The following is an 18,150-nucleotide window of genomic DNA, read 5'->3' as shown; positions in this document are numbered from 1 at the left end:
TCTCCATGGCATACCTAGGAGTGAAACTGCTGGGTTGTACTCTTTGCAAATGTTCTGCCTTTCAAGATAAATCCCAGTGGTTTTGCAGTAGACAAGAGCGCTCTTCCTGGTAGATGCAGAAATAGTATCATCAGTGACCCAGAGATGTTGCTAGGTCCTGAAATATTCCAATTTCTGAGGGCTGGCTACATGGCATTGGGGAGCACCACCAGCAAAGAGTTAAACAGAAATGGTGGGGTTAGGCATTGTTCTCCCCTTCTCAGTTGTAGGGGTTAAGCTTTTATCACTTTACCATGAAGTGTGTTATTTCTTGCAGGTTTTTATAGGTTAAGGGAGTCCTCATTGAACCCTAGTTTCCCAAGGGATTTATTTTTTTAAAGATTTTATTTATTTATTTGAGAGAAAGAGAGCAAGAGAGAGCACGAGAGGAGTGCCAGGGGCAGAGGGAGAGGGACAAGCAGACTTCCCGCTGAGCAGGGAGCCTGACATGGGGTTTGATCCCAGGACCCTGAGATCATGACCTGAACTGAAGGCAGACGCTTAACTGACTGAGCCACCCAGATACCCCCAAGCAATTTGTTTTTAAGTCAAATATAGGTATTGAATTTTATCAAGAGGTTTTTCTGCATCTGTAAAAATTATTGTATTTTTTCCTCTTTTTGCTATTAATGTGGTGAATTATTTTCTATATGTTGAAGGAACACTGCACTCCTTCCCAAAATAACTCTAAATGTGCTAGGTTATTTCCCTGAGGACTCCTGCATCTATGCATATCCGACAAATGACTTTAAGTTTTCTTTTTTGAAATGTCCCGGACAGGGTTTGGTACCAGTGTTAACGTTGGCTTTGTAAAATGAGTTGGATGTTTTCCTTTTTTCTCTATTTTAGGAAAGATTTTGTTTAAGATATTAATGAGTCTTACCTTGATGTTTGGAAGATTTTATTAGTAAGTTCTTCTGGGCCTGGAATATTCTTTTTGGAGGTTTGTGTTGTTCCTGTTTTATCAAAGTTTAAATTTCTTTAACAGAAAATACACGGTTCAGATTTCCTATTTTCTCCTGTTTCAGTTTATGTATTTCACCTAGATTTTCAAATTTATTAGCATAAAATGTACATGATAAAATTTTTTAATGTCTGTGGGATCTTTATGTTGATGATTTTTATCCCTTATTTTTTTTCTTGTCAGTTTTGCCTAGATATTTATCAATATTAGCAGTACTGATTTTCTCTGGCATTTATTCTCAGTTTCATTAATTTGTATTCCTTTTCTTAATATCTTTCCTTTCTTCTACGTTGTTTGAATTCAATTTGCTCATTTTAGTCTAACTTATATTGATGACTGTATAATAAAATTTCAGACTTTCTTTTCTAATATATGCATTTAATACTATAAATTCCCCTCTTAGCATTGTTGTAGCTGAATCCTATGTTTTGATGTCATATTTTTATTATCCTTTATTTTTTAATATTTTGTAATTTTTAGTGTGATCTCACCTTTGACACATGGATAATTTAGAAAGATATTGCTGCTTTTTCCACTCTTCCTAGAGAGGCGTCCATATGATATTGTTCTGGGTTTCCATCATAACCGAAAGGGAAGCTTTGATGGACCTTGATGTCCTGCAAATGAAGAAGGACATCCTCAAATTGCTTGTAGCAGAAATCCACTTAGGTGGCACCAACTTGACTTCCAAATGGAACGTACATCTATGAAAGGAGAAGTGATGGCATCTACATCATAAATCTGAAGAGAACCTGGGAGAAGCTTCTGTGGGCAGCTCATGCCATCGTTGCCACTGAAAACCCAGCTGATGTCAGTGTCACATTCTCCAGGAATACCGGCCAGTGAGCTGTGCTGAAGTTTGCCACTGCCACCGGAGCCACCCCTATCACTGGGTCACTTCACTCCTGGAAACTTCACCAATCAGAAGATCCAGGCAGCCTTCCAATGGTTACTGATCCCAGAGCTGATCACCAGCCTTTCAGAAGGTGTCTTATGTTCACCTGAGTGACATTGCTCTGTGTAACACAGACTCTCATCTGCAATATGTGGACACTGCACTGAGGGAGTGCACTTAGTGGCCTGAGGTGGTAGAAGATAGCCAGGGAAGTTCTCTGCATGAGTGGCACCATCTTCAGTGAATACCCAAGGGGGCCATGCCTGATCTCTACTTCCACAGAGATCCTGAACAGATTGAAAAGGAAGAGCAAGCTACTGCTGGAAAGGCTGTGATCATGGAGGAATTTCAAGGTAAATAGACTGTTCCAGCTCCCAAATTTACTTCTATACACCCCGAGTTCACCAGCTGGTCTGAAGGCTTGTGGATGCCCCCTATGCCTACTTAGCAATTCCTCATTAACTACTGGAGCACTCAGCCTGCCATTGAAGACTGGTCTACAGCTAATGAGTAGAAACAACCACTGAGTGGTCTTGAGCTGTTCTTTTACAAATTCTTTTTCTTTATTTATCTTTTTTATATTGCAGTATAGTTGATATGTTACATTAATTTCAGGTGTACAACTTGGTGATTCAACAAGTCATATATTATGCTATGCTCACAAAAAATGTAGCTAGCATCTGTCAGCATACAATACTATTACATATCATTCCCTATACTGTACCTTTTATCCCCATGGCTTATTCATCAATAAGTGGAAGTCTGAATTTCCTGCCCCCCCCACCCATTTGCCCATCCCCTCACCCCCCTTCACTTTGGCTACCATCAGTTTATTCTCTGATTCTGCTTTTTGTTTATTCCTTTATCTTCTTTTTTTTAGAGTCCACATATGAGTGAAAACACATGGCATTTGTCTTTCTCAGTCTAACTTACTTCACTTAGCGTAAGTTCATCATGTTGTTGAAAATGGCAAGATCTCATCCTTTTTATGCCTGCATAATATTCTATGGTGTATATATATCACATGTTCCTTATTCATTTGTCTATCTATGAACACTTAGATTGCTTCCATAGCTTGGTTATTGTAAATAATGTTAAACATGTGTGCATATATCTTTTTGAATTAATGTTCTCATTTTCATAAATAACCAGTAGTGGAATTATTAGAACATATGGTATTTCTCTTTCACGAGTTCTTAAACAGAAAATGGAAATAAGGATCATGGGAAAAAAGAAATTTCCAAAGGAAAAAAAGAAATGTATTGCTTATTTTCTAATAATTTAGGGATTTTCACTCTATTTCTGTTATTCATTTCTAACTTAACTCCACCATCATCAGGGAACGTACTTTGATTTGATACTTGGAAAAGATGTTGTGACTTCCTTTATAGTACAAATATATATATGTAATTTTGGTGAATGCTCCATGTGAACTTGAATAGAACATGTATAATACAGATGCTGAATGTTACGATTCAGCGGTATGTTTTATGCACACACACATAAAGTTAAGCATGTTGTTCTTAATTTTTATATCTAGTGATTCTGTCTGTTCTGTCAGTTCGTGATACAGGTATTTCAATTCTTCTATGACCTTAGTTTTGTCTGCTTCTTTTTTTGATTCTGTCAGTTTTGTCTTACATGTTTGGAGATCACGTATACAAAATTAGGAGTGTTATTTTCTTTAGTAATAATTTTTGCTCCACAGTCTTCTTTGTCGGTTGCTAGTATAGTTCTGCAAGCTTTCTTTTTGTTGGTGTTTGCATAGAATGACTTTTTATCCTTTTGCTTTCAACTTTCCTGGGCCTTATATTTAAGGTATATTACATGTTAGTTTCTTTTCAATACAATATGACAATCTTGTGTTTTCCCTAGAATAGAGAAAGAATTTTAATTAGAACATTTGGTCCACTTACAGTTAATAAAATACTAAAATATTTGAGATTATACCTACCCTCTTACTCCTCTTTTTCTCCTATCTTGCCTTGGCCTGTTGGCTAAATCTGGCCACCTCTAGGCCAACTCTGGCCACACATTAGTTTATATATTGTTTTCAGCTTCTTTTGTACTGCAATACCAGAGCTAAACTAAGAGCTAAGTAATGAGCTGTTTAACTGTAGAGTAGTATTCTAACACAAGAGATATTTTTCTGAAAATTCTTTGATACATAAAATTTTATGGAAAGTGAAATATTTGTAGTACCCATATACAACAAAAAAAATTCAGAACTCCTAAAACCAGTATGTTAGAAAAAGCAGATAAAGAAAGAAATTCTAAAATAAAATGAACAAAAAATTTGAACATGTATTTCATGAATAAAGATATCCAAATGGCCAATAAGCATATAAAATACGTGCTCAACTTTATTAAACATAGGAAATTACATATTATAACCATAATTCAAAAGGCCCTTCTCCTAGAAGATCTAAATTTTTTGAGTCAGAAAGTAACAAAGATTAATAAGGCTATGGAGCAACCAGAATTTTTATACACTGCTGGTAAGAAAATAAATTAATACAAACACTCTGAGAACTGTTGGCAGTATTTACTGAAACTGAACATACACCTACCTTATCATCTAGCAATTTTACATGTACCCAACAGAACTTCATGCACCTATTCACCAAAAGATATGGACAAGAATGTTCTTAGTAGAGCTATTCGTAATTGCAATGAAACTAAAATCTACTCTAGCAGAATGAATAAGTTGTGTTATTTTTCCATAGTGGATACAAACACAATGAGAAGGAGCAAACTAGAGCTGCACACAAAAATGAATCTTAAAAACATATTGAATGAAAGAACCTATACAAAAAACAAGTGCATATTCTTTTTGTGTATAGTTCAAAATCAGGCAAAACTAATCTATGCTACAACAAGTCAGAAAAGTGAATTCTCTCTGGAGGGGTGTAGTGACTTAGAGGGCTTTGGAGAGAATTTCTGGGTACCAGTAGTGTTATGTTTCTTGGGTTTGGTGCTGGTTACAAGCACATTTAGTTCCTGAAATTTCATTCACATGTACTCTTAGGATTAGTGTGCTTTCCTCTATTATGGTATCCTTTAATATTTTTTTAATTATATGGGTATTTAATTTGATTAAGAGTGCACTTACAGATTTAGTAATTAAGAAACAATGTGTGATTATTTAGATGGAAAAGTTTAAGTGTATTTTTACTAGGCAAACTAACATATTTAGTATAGTACAGAGTAGTTATCAAAGCAAATGCTTATGCTTCACAAAGCTTCCCCATCTCTCATTTCCTTTCTTTTCTATATTATTATATAGTAAATATTTGCTTTTGAATATGAAAACCATATGCTCAAGATGGAAAGAATAAAAATTTTTATTGCATTTCCTTTGTGAGAAACCAAATGTCTGCCAGAATAAATTAAATAAAATTAAAATAAAGTTTACGGATAGGGAAAATCTTAATTCCACTATGATTTTGAATACATATTTGAATGCTTTCCTTTCTTAATTATATGTCATTAAATTAAAATTAATTATACTGTATAAATTTAGGACATTCAAATGACATAAACTTAACTCAAAAATATTGAATGGGCATTGTGTGAGAGCATATTCCTCAGTTCATAATTCATATGAAAAATCATGCATTTACTCTTTGAAGTAATTAGGCTATTATCTGATCATCACGAAACTAAAGTGCAAAGAATCTAGATCCTCTTATTTCTTTACACTATACAAAAGTCCATATCTATAACGAACAGTTGGACAGTAAGCAGTGAAAGCAATTGTTAATTATTAATTGTAACAAAATTCTTACGACCAGAGAGTTAAAAATTTTATATAAAGCTTACTGTTACTTACTTTATAATATCATTTGCTACACAAATTATATCCTATCAAGGGAGCATGCTTTCTTATTATCTTACTCCCTATACCTTCTTAATGTCTGCTTTGCAGTGGTAAATGAATATACCATGAATTTCCATCATCGCAAAGCATTCCTTTGAGCCCCTTTATAGTCAATCCCCTCCTACTATCCCAAACCCTGTAACTACTGGTCTGCTTTCTGTCACTACATGGTGACTTTCCCAACATATATCAGTGGCATCACAGAATATGTAGTCTTCTGTGTCTGACTTCTTTCACTTAGCATAATATTTTTGAGATTCATGCAGGTTGTTAAGTGTATCAATAGTTGGTTCCTTTTTATTCTTGAGTAGTACTCCATTACATAAAACTATCCCATTTGTTAATCCAGTCACCAATGAATAGACATTGGGTAGTTTCTAATTTGGAGCTATTATGATGAATACTATGAATAAATTTGCTACGAACATTTGCATATAAATGTTTGTGTAGATAAATATTTCCATGTCACTTAAGTAAACACGCAGGAGAGAGTTTTTTGGGTCATATGGCAAATGTATCTTTAACTTTATAAGGAACTGCCAAATGTATTGCAAAATGGCTGTACTATTTTGAATTCTTATGTATAAGAGTAAGTTTTTTCACATTCTTGCTAACACTTAGGATTTCCAGGCTTTTTAAATTTTGCAATTTTAGTGAGTACAAAAAGGCAAGACCTTGCTTGGTCTCAGTTATCTTATAACCTAGAAGGAAGAGTCAGATGATAAAGAGATTTAAAATCATGTCAGGTGGTGGTGTTCTGTTGAAAACCAAGCAGTGTGTGTGAGATAGGACAGTGAGGAGAAGTTAACATTTATAGAGTGTTCAGAGAGGGCTCTGTGACAAAGTGACCTTCAAGCAGAGATGTCAAAGGGAGGCAGCAATCCACATAGCTATGTGCAGGAGAACTTTCCGGGCAGCGGAAACAGCAATTACAACGGTCCTTAATGGAAATATGCTGAGCATGTTCAAGAGACAGCAAGGAAGCTGGAGTGAAATAGCAAGGAGGTATACATATGAGGCCGCAAAGCTGCAAGAAGGCAGATCATATAGGACCTTGGAAGCCATCTGAGATGAATGGGAGGTCTTGAGGTTGTGAGCATTGGGTATGACTGGAGCCCCTCTATGAAGTGCAGACTGTGAGATCAAAGGTGGAAGTGGGGAAGCCCATTAAGCTATTGCAAGAATTCAAATGGAAGACAGGGTGGGGGGAAGCAACTAGAGCACTGTGCTACAAGTGGTGAAAAGTGGGCAGACCCAAGATATATCTTGAAGGCTCAGTTTTGTGTCTGGGTTAGCTTCTTGATGTGAGGAAAAAGCAAAAAGAGTCAAGGTTGATTCTAAGGTTTGTGATTTAAGCATCTGGATGGACAAGTTGCCGCAAATAGAAATGGGGAAAATTTTAGGGGGAAAGTTAAGAGTCATTTCTGGGCATGTAAGTTTTTAAGTGCTCATTAGATTTCTAACCAGAGATGTTGTGTAGATAGTTATATGTAAGAGATTCTGGAAAGTTTGAGAACAAAAGTATAACTTTCAAAGTCATCAGGGTGTGGATGGTATTTGGAGCCAAGGAGGAAGTCCGAGGATTGGTAACTTGGTAATTGTTTGGTTTAATTGAGCATAAAAATTTCAATGGATTTACACATTCTTCAGGTTTTAATTCTTCTTAAAAATGTCATGATTTTCAGGGAAGTGGCATGGCACAAAGGGTTCTATTAAAAATATGTATGGAGTACACAAACAGTATTCACTTTGCATGCATGCTACTAACGAAATGACAACTGCAAAAATGCAATTCTTCAAGCCAGACGAAGACCTTGGAAAATACTTTTTCTCAATTTGTTTCAAGGGAAAGAAAACAGACGTCATTCTAGAATGCTTACATTCATGGCAGGATATAGTCCACATAAAAATGGGTTGTTGTTCAACATAAAACATTTTACCCAACTTAATTTTTATTGCCTCCATCACCTGTTGCTATGAAACAGAAAATAAAATGTGCATAAATGTCACATAGGCAGGGTCGCCATGACCAATGATGTGATTTACACTCTTTGTGAAAACAATCAAGGAAAAATATGCTAATAGTCAAAATATTTAGATTCAAGCATTAAAAGGTAAAAGTTCCCAGGCTACACAAAGAAAGAGCTTCTACTGTTTGAGGGCCCAGGAACTGATGGTCTAAAAATAGTGGAATATTAACTTTTCACTCCATTCTCTTTGTGCTCATTATGCATATTCCCTTTTAAAGGAAATACACTATTTGATAAAAATATGAATCAAGTGTCCAACCAATTAAATTTAAATCAAGCATAAGATCTTCATGGTGCTGGAAATACTGAGGTCATTATCTATTACAGAGCCAAAAAGCCCCAATGGCTTCTACCATCAACTTTATTGCTTTAAGTTCCATCAACCATATAAACTTTTCTTCCCCGCCCTCTTCTATTGTCCCTGAAGAACATTTACTTTATTACTTTAGGTTCAATCCATTTTTTCTCTTTTCCTATTCCATTAGCTCCTGCAAAGATAAGCCTCTAACAAGAAAATTTAAAAAATTTAGAGAACATAAACATTTGAAAGACAACGTCTTACCACATGTAGTTCAAAATAAAAATAACGCTAAGAAAAAAAGATATTTCAAAAATGAAATGAAACATGTATGGGGAAATTCACATAGCTTCTTTCTAGATTACCAGATTATTCTTTTGAGGACCCTTCACAAAATGCTTTCAACACCTGCTTAGTCAGCCTATCACACAGACCAATGCTGTTCTGACGCATTATTTCTGTGTTATTAATTTCTCTCTTTTCTGTGTCTTTTCCCTTTGCCTCTTGTCTGGTATTCATACTCTCATGTACCTCACCCTAGATCATAATTTGTCAGAAGACTAAAGGATGGTTCAAATCATCCCAACGTATGACAACAGCAATCTGCCAATCCAAACATATATCATAGGGCATTAAAAGTAAGAAAAATATTTCACTATGACTGTAAATAACAGATAAACCAGCTTAAATTTTCCACAACAGATTAGCTCAAATATGGAACGATGCTATATTTGTATTTATTTAGGGATCCTGCTAACATTTAGGGATGTTAGTCATCCGTAAGCTTAAGACTTGGGCAGCTTTTCTCCTTTTCCCCTTGGCTAGAATGCCAAACATCTTTGCATTTGATTTCCTTTGTTTCTTTAATTTTTCATGCTAATTATTTTAGAGTGTAGTTACTGGCACCCCAGGTCTTTTGTCTGTAGAATCTCTTTGCTCCATTATGTTAAAACTGGATAATATGGGGTCTGCAGTTTAAGATGCGACAGTAAACCTGATTATGGCACTATGACTTAGCTTTGCTGTTCTCTTTTAAGAAGTATTCCCCACCCCACTCCTAGCCCAGATGTTTGTGTTTGGGTGTGTGGTGTGGGGAGAAAGACTTTTTTTTTTTTGTACTGAAGCTTTTAAAATGTTTGAGAAATCCTCTCTCTCTCTGAGTCAGCATTGGACTAGGACTTGGCGAGGTTCCCATGACACGAGGCTCTCATAAGACAGTCTTTTAGAGTCATCTCGCTAAACAGTCTATATTTCTTTAAGTTACTCAAAGACTCAAAAAGAGTCAGAGCGACATATTGGCTGGATTCTGATTGTCATAACCAAAAACATCTTTAAACTGTTTCTGCCAGATTTGGCCAGTTTTGGTGAGCACGCAGAATAAGAGCACTAGCCAGGCTCATTTCCCCTCTAAAATCACTTGTTGTTCTCCAAAAAGCAAAGGGAAGATTTTTTTCCCTTGTGAAAGCATATATCTGGGTAAAGAGTTTTAAAACTAGAACTAGAACTAGATATATTCTTAGAAATCCAATTTGTTGACTATACTAACATTTACATAAAAGGGAGGGGGAGATTCCTTTAACAGGCTTTTTATTAAGTAAAATATAGAACTATAATTTACCCATTTATAATCTGAGAAACAAAATATTTATTTACATCAAAGATAATTCCAATATTCTTTCTTTGTTTTAGATCAGCTTTATTAAGGTGTTTAAAGTTCACAGTTCATATGTCTTAATATCACTACTATAAACATAAAGAATATGTCACTCCCATTTGTTCCTAGTGCCCCATTGGTAATCCAACCCTCTTGTTCCACTCCAATGGCTTTTCCTCTCTCCTCACACAACTAATGATCCACTTCCTGTCATAGATGAGTTTGTATTTACTAAAATTTTATATAAATAGAATCATGAAATACCTTATCTTTTTGGTCTAGATTCTTTCACTCATAATAATGACCCCCAGATTCATCCATTTGTTGCATGCACCAGTAGTTCTTTCCTTTTTATTGCTAAGTATTATTCTATTGTACAGACATACAACAACTTGTTTATCCATTCACCTGTTGATGAACATTTGAGCTGTTTCCAGTTTTTGGACATTACAAATAAAGCCGTTATGACTGTTTGTGTTCAAATATTCATATGAACATAGGCTTTCATCACTTTCACATAAATACCTAGCAGTGGAATGGCCAGATTATAAGGTAAGAGTATGTTTAACTTTTTAAAAAATTGCCTAACTATTTTCCTATATGGTTGTACCACCAGGAGTTTATGAAAGTCCTAATTGTTCCACCATTGCCAACAAATGATATAAGCAGTCTTTAATTATAGCAATTCTATTGGCTATAGAATGGTATCTCAATGTGGTTTTAATTTACATGATAGTGAGTGTCTTTTCATTTGCTTACTTGCCATCCATAAATCTTTGATAATATCTATTAAATTTTTTGACTATTTCTTTTGGAGAGCCTGTTTTCTTATTATTGTGTTAAACATTGTTTAATATTCTGGGTAGACATACTTTATTAGATAAGTGTATTACAAATATTTTTCCTAGTCTGGCTTATTTTCATTCTATTAATGGTGTATTTTGGAGAGCAGAAGTCTCACTTTTGATTACATACAACTTATCAACTTGTTCTTTTATGAATGGAACTTTTGTTATATTTAAGAAATCTTTGGTTACCATCTTTGATGTCATATCCAATAAATCCAAGATCACAAAATTTTCTTCTAGAAATTTTATAAAGTTTTATATTTAGGTTTATAACTCATTTAGAGTTAATTTTTGTATCTTGTACCACAAATGAATCAAATTTCATTCATTTGCATGTGGATATTTAATTGTTCCAACACTATTTGTTTAAAAGACTATTTTTTCTACACCAAAATTGCCATGGCACCTTTGTCAAAATTCAACTATATATACGTGAGTCTAATTCTGGACTCTTTATTATGTTCCATAATACATCTATTTTTACACCATTAGTACAGTGTCTTGATTATGATAGATTTATAACAAGTCCTGAAGTCAAATAGTGTATGTCTTCCAACTTTATTATTCTTTCCAACATGGTTTGACCTATTCTAGTCTTTTGCATTTCAATACAAATTTCAGAATTAGCATGTCAATTCTACAAAAATGTCTTCTTGGATTTTGGTTGAAATTGCCTTCAACCTAAAGATCATTGTGGAAGAAGGGTGGAGTGACATCTTAAAAACATCAAGTCTGTGATCCATGAACATAGTATATCTCTCCATTTATTCAGGTCTTCCTTAATTTTTCTCAACAATGTTTTGTATTTTTAATGCCACTGCAGTACCTGGGACCCAAAAGTAATTCTGTCATCTTTTGTTGAACTGAACTGAAATAAACCTATAATGAGAGAAATCAAGCATTATTCTTAACTTTTAATAAAGGCATAAAAGGTACAATAATCATGTGCTAGATGTGCTAAAAACATTCCAACTATCAATACATGTTAACAATAATGCCATTTAGAATTTTAGACAATTTCTTACTGATTAAATAACATCTGCTTAGACAATCTTAGCTAATTCTTGAATCAATATTCCTTTGATCTCTGGCATACTTGCTAAATAGGCTTATGTTTTTAATTCCCTTTTGATCTTGTTCCATTTCTCATCTTGACTTCTCTTTCCTGGAGGGACTTGTATAGAGTTAGCCTTTCTTTATACCCATCTTATTGTTTATTTTCCTTTTGTGCATTCTAACACTAAGAATTACATTCTCACCCATTCCTTTTCTCCTACCCACATATAGTTTCTATATCAGGAATAAATGGCTCAATTACTATTTATTATCAGACTGTCCTATTCACAATACCTCAATATTTATGAAGCTTAGAACCAAACCTATTTCTCCCACATATGAATTCAATACCTAAAACAAATATAAATCTTTGTTTTCTTTTCCTCATTCTAAAATTGTGTGTGTAGCAGGTTTACTCATATTTTAAGTGATTCCAACCATAGTGCTTTGCTTTCCTTAAAATAAATTCCATCTTGAAGTGGGATCACTGATTCCTTTCTCTCACTTGGATAGAAATGACATATCTTTAGAAGTTAAATTTTAAATGCCTTGGTTAGGGATAACAATGTAATCTGTAGGACATATTAGAAAAGAAATGGGAAAAAGCAAATGAGTCATTAGGCAATGAGACTTTTTACTAGCAAAGAACAGAGGAAATTGGAAAATTTTATATCAGTTTTTTTTAATTTTAGCATGAAAACCTTAAGCTATGAATTCTGAATTGAGACTAAGATGGAAGAAAAAAAGCTATAGGATGGTATATGCCTTTCATGACTTGCTGACATGAAGTGCATAGATAAACCTGAAGAACAGATCATCTGAAATGGCTATTTTAAAGAAATACACTGTAGTATATTTTAACCAAGTTTTTATAATAGAGATAAGAAACAAATAGACAAGAAGAAGCTGGAAGGCTTACTTGCTTATTGAAGGTTTACTTGGACTCTATTAAATAGAAAATAAGCCTGATTTTATTAAAAAAAAGGTTTTATTCTATCTTCCTGCTCTTTGAATTTTAAAGATTCACTCTTAAATTTTATTGTTTTCCTTCAAAACTACCTACGGCTATCCCACTGGAGGGCTATTTTTATGAAATAGAATCATGGGCCAACAAGATGGGCACCATCTTGCCTGAGAAGCACTTACTCCCATCTAGGACTGGAAAACTTAACTGTCATCTAGAGATGGTGATAACATATTACAGGAAAATATGAAACCTATCAACAAATCTGTTGAATGCTACTTGGCAAGTGGATACAGTTAACTCAAATGGCATCACTGTCTATAATCCAAAGTGACATCTAATTTATCTGTCAACTAGCAGTTTTCACTCCTTATCAATGTCTATGACATTCTAAAACCACCTCAGTGTCAAGGCTTAACTATTGGCCCAGCAGTGGTCAAGATAGGACTTTATCAACTAATCAACTCAAGGAGAATAGGAAGATAATGTAATATTTTATGTAGCCTGTAAAGAATAAGTAAATTATAGTTTTACATGTAGAAGAAACTAAAACAATATTTCTCAGAGAGTGGTCAATGAATTATCTAAATTATCTGAAGGGAGCCAAGAATCTGCATTTCCAACAAGTTTCCCAAGTAATTGTCATGTGCATTATAAGTCAAGATAATTGTTCTGATTTATTTTATTTTATTTTTTATTTTAACTATTAGCAAAGAGGAAAAGTACAAGATACTTCTTGTAGTATATACACAGTTCAATAAACAAGGGAGTTAAAGGAGGAAAAAAATCTGTGTGGCCTGCTACGAGAAGCTGTCAATGAAATGTTGACATTTAAGGGAAAAGAAGAAACTTCTCCCTTTAGATTTTAGAAGCACAATGATAGAAAGCAAAAAGGAAGCATGAGCCTGAAAAGTCTGAAAAGACAATGGCCAGAATTTTTTATAGCACATAGATTCAGTAACAGTGGTGGTTAATTTTGGATGGGCAAGATAAAATCATACAGATCATGGAGAGCTTGGCAAAGTTTAATCTTGATATATTATTCATCTTCTTAAATATGGTGATAACATGATATAAACTAGTTTAAGTAATTTAATCTGGCAATTGATACATACTTAATTATATACATCATATATTACTGTTCACATATACTACTTATATAATAAACATGAATAGTATTGGAAAAAACAGACAGTTTGGCCAAGTAACAGCTTCAGCAGTAGTGCACTGTGGGAAGAGAGAGGCCTAGGCTCTCTGTGTTACAAGTACTTTTAGCTTCCTACTTTAGAGATGTAACAAATGTGAGAAGAAATCTTTTGACTATCTTCACTAATTATTCCTTACATCAGAGAAGATAATCAAGAGTGTACTTTTTTCCCATTTCAATGGAAAGGAACATAAAACCAAAACAAAATGTAAGAGGTTGATTTGTGTTATCCATAATAAATAATTCCAAATATTTAGTAGCCAACCCATTCCACAAAGGTTACCTTTCTGTTAAACAAATCAGACTCCAGAAGAGTCTTTGCTCTATCAAGATGGCATTGCATTAAGATAATAAAGATAGCTATTTTCCATTCACTTCCATATTCTGCTCCTTCCTTAACAATGCACATTTTGATTCATCAAATTGGTACATAATACATTAAATAAAGATTAAACCAAACTTTAGTAATGCAAATGTTAAAAATAAATACATTCTGAAAGATTTTATTTTGTATAGTACATGCATGTCTAAAGGAATTGTTGGCTTCAAAAAATTGACTTTGTCAACTACTTTTTTAAGATTCTTTACAAATTCCCTCTATTGTCATTATAGTAATAACTCTTGCTTTTTTATATTTCTAGGACCTGATGCTGCATATATTTTGGAAATTCCCTAAAGAGAAATTCTAAGTCTGAAGCGCTTTAAAAATATTGAGAAATGCCTTGGGAAATCATTATGTGCACTTGGGGCAGAGCTGGCAAGGAGATCAATCAAATCTAAAAGAAAATCTATGGAAGCAAAATGGATGAGACTACTACTAGTAGTGTGTATATGAACGAACTCCACTTATCATGGAGGTTTTAATACTTTTTATTCGCTCAATATTAGCATTATTCCTGCAGCAAGTGATGTTGATGTTTCTCCTCTTTCCCTCTGCCCACCTGAGTGCACCTGAAACTGAAGTGCAAAGCACCTGGCAAGCTAACTTCCCATGTCAAGGGTGTGTTTCTCTTCTATGCTTGAGGTTGTTTTCAATCCTATAGGACCAGGAGGTACTGGAAGGCAGAAGAGTTAAGACCATGAGGCCATCTTGAAACAATAGAGGATGAGAGCTGGTGGATAAACGCCCCAACCCTCCTGCCCTCCACAGGGACCAGAGTGTTCCATATAGTTTCTCAAAGCTCCCCACACAATTGTACAACCCTAGTTGCCCACAGCAATATCCTGCTCACTAATACATGCCCCCCCCTTTTTTTCTGGCTTTACTTCCTTCCCTTTTCCTCTTTTCCCCTTCATTAGTTTGAATTCTCCCAAAGGTTTCTCTCTTGGGGGAAATCCAAACTAAGCAATGTACTAAGACACAATGAGAGATGTTTTTAGGAAATTTTTTGAAGAAACCCTGGTGCTACACACAATCCAATTAAGTCATCTCTCCAAGGGTATCCAATATGAAAGCCATAATTTATTTCAACAATTCCTCATCATTCATAGGGTATATCATTAATCCAAGAAATAAAATTTTCATGTTTATTACTCATCTCCAGAAATTTATGAATGGCTCTTATGGATATATTTTGCAAGTGCTATAGTAGTCAGACAGGAACTGGGTGTCTCAGCCCCTAATGAATATGATCTAAAATATATTGTGGGTAAAAATGCTTACCATCTTTGATAGCTAAAATATCCATGAAGAAACATGGCAATAGTAACATATTTAGGGGACTCGATATTTAAAATCTTGCTATATGGGGACTCAGCTGGTAGAAGAGGTATGCTAATAGAATAAGTAGGACTTAGAATGAAAAGTTAAAAAGATGAGAGAGAATGCAGAGAAATCAATCATATTAGGTCTTTTTTGGTTCTATATTTATTTTTCCATTGCAATAACACTCAGGGTTGGTAGATTTCTTATTTGCTGTCTTCAGTTGCTCTCTTTTCTTCTTGTCCATGGGCCTATTTCCTGAGTCAATTTTTTTTATCAGAGCAAATATTAGAAATAGAAAAATAAACAGGACAGTTGTGAAGTCAGGAGGATATTAGAATGTGTTTGCTCAAACCATTGTCTTTCCTCCTCATTCCTATCCTCCAATCTCCACCTTTAAGGAAAATTTCTTAGTCTTAAATAAAAATAGGAAGCTCTTCTGGTATTGGAAAAGTAGCATTTTGCACAAGCACTGAGTTGCTGAACACAGCATATTTCAAAACCTTGATAATTCAAGCCTCATTTACCCAAGTTGAGTATGTGATGGGAAATGCCTGCCTAGAATGAATAATTTACCACAAATATGCATTTTTTGCTTTAATGTCTCATTTTAATTTTTGCAATATTATCTCTGATGTTTTGCAGAGTTCTCCAAAAATATGTATAACCAAAATGACAATTACGAGAAATTTTTCATCACATTTCATCACCTCTAAATTCCATCCCAAAATTACTGATTTTAAAGCTTGTTTTTCATCACTAAAAGATGTACCACCTCTTAAATAATATTCGGATGCCTTTTTATGGAATCTAAAAATATTTTAAATCATAATAATAGTGAATGACAAAATAACAGTGTAGCAGTCACCACATTCCCCCAGAAAAAGGCCCAATTTCCATAAGCAGTAATAGCTGGGTTCCCAGGATGCTGCAGGAGTGATGGCCATTTCTATCAGCTGAAGTGGCGCCACTATGTGGCAGTAGATGTAAACACAGTTTGCCACAGCAACCTTGCAATTGCCATGAATGTGTATATGACTTTGGGCAATATAAACATTTTAACAATATTTGTTCTTCCAATCCGTGCACATGGAATGTTTTTCCATTTCTCTATGTCTTCTTCGATTTCTTTCTAAGTGTTCTATAGTTTTCAGCCTACAGATCTTTTACCTCTTTGATTAGTTTTATTCCTAGGTATCTTACGGGTTTTGGTACAATTGTAAATGGAACCTATTCCTTGAGTCCTCTTTTTGCTGCTTCATTATTAGTGAATAGAAATGCAACCAATTTCTGCACATTGATTTTATATCCCGTGACTTTGCTGAATTCACGTATCAGTTCTAGCTATCTTTTGGTGGAGTCTTTTGGGTTTTCTACATAGGGTGTCATTATTTGCTGGATGAACCTAGAAATTATCCTTTGTTTTTTATGTGCTATGGATAATACACATTTTTTCACATTAAAAAAAGATTTCATTAATATTTTATGTTATTTGTTTATCAATTTACATGATTCCAATTCCCATAAAATACAACACACATGGTATATTTAGATTAACTTTTCGGAAATATTCTAAATAACACAATGTGTCCACGTTCGACATTGGTGGTAAGCAAAACCAAGCTCTCTAGTAATAAGGTGATCCAAAATCTTTTATGATTGTTAAGACAAGTAAGCATGAATTTTGACCTATTACGTTAACATCTTAACATGTAAGAAACAAAATAAATAAAGTTGGGAGAATAAAGACAACTGGATAATCTGCACATAAGTATATTTGGAACTCTGTTACTGCTGGCCCCCCCAAGGAAGTCCTTTGCTTGAGATACTGGTGCTCAGTAAAAAAGTGACAAATAAGTAAAAACAATTGCCCAATCTGTTCTGGGAGTCCTGGCAATAAGTATGATGAGATATAAAAATACATAAGTATTCAATTATAATCTTAGCTTTAAAAAAACGTATTTTACTTGTACTAATATATTATCCAATTCAATAAATTGTATGTTTATTTTATGCATAAGCCAAAATATTTTAACAAGAAATTAAGTTCATTTTCACATTTCTGTAGGCCAGCATGGCCTTTGAAATTTGATAAATAATTTGGCAAAAGTGGAAGTAAATATGGCTTACTTTGCAGTTGTTACCTATTTCCTGAACAAAAAAAAATTATGTAAGGAATGTTTCAATGCTAAAAAGGTTACATTTCTCTATAATTATAGTTCCCTATCTTGCTTGGCTGAGCAACTGTGAAAAAGAGACCACTCTGCATGTAGGAAGATAAACTAAGTGCACAGACTAATAGGAAGGTATGGTGGATATTAATAGAAAAGCTAGATATGAGAAACTATTCTGCATTTAGTTAAGTATGCTATGAAATAATAAAATGATTACGAACTAGAGAAATTGACTTCCCAGGCATTTTTGGCATTGTACATTCAAAAGGTATCACTTGCTCTTTTTCCATTTAGGTTTTCAAGTGAAATAAATTATCATTAGAAATCCTCAAACTTCAAAAGCAAACCTCTATTAAGACACCAAGTTACCTGAGAGGCCCATCATGAACCAAATGCTATTTGACACACTAAGCGATATAACTCAGTGTGCCCAGCGGCC

At 34.2% G+C, this 18,150-nt stretch overlaps 1 pseudogene; it reads left to right on the top strand.

Annotated features, from left to right (window-relative positions):
- The first annotated feature begins 2,157 nt into the window (after positions 1-2,157).
- Positions 2,158-18,150, top strand: part of LOC100483266 — a 51,673-nt pseudogene continuing 35,680 nt past the window's right edge.

Source organism: Ailuropoda melanoleuca, chromosome 5 (assembly GCF_002007445.2).
Source record: "Ailuropoda melanoleuca isolate Jingjing chromosome 5, ASM200744v2, whole genome shotgun sequence".
Classification (NCBI taxonomy): domain Eukaryota; kingdom Metazoa; phylum Chordata; class Mammalia; order Carnivora; family Ursidae; genus Ailuropoda; species Ailuropoda melanoleuca.
The sequence above is the reverse complement of the archived record's forward strand: the minus strand, read 5'-3'. Positions and strand labels throughout refer to the sequence as shown.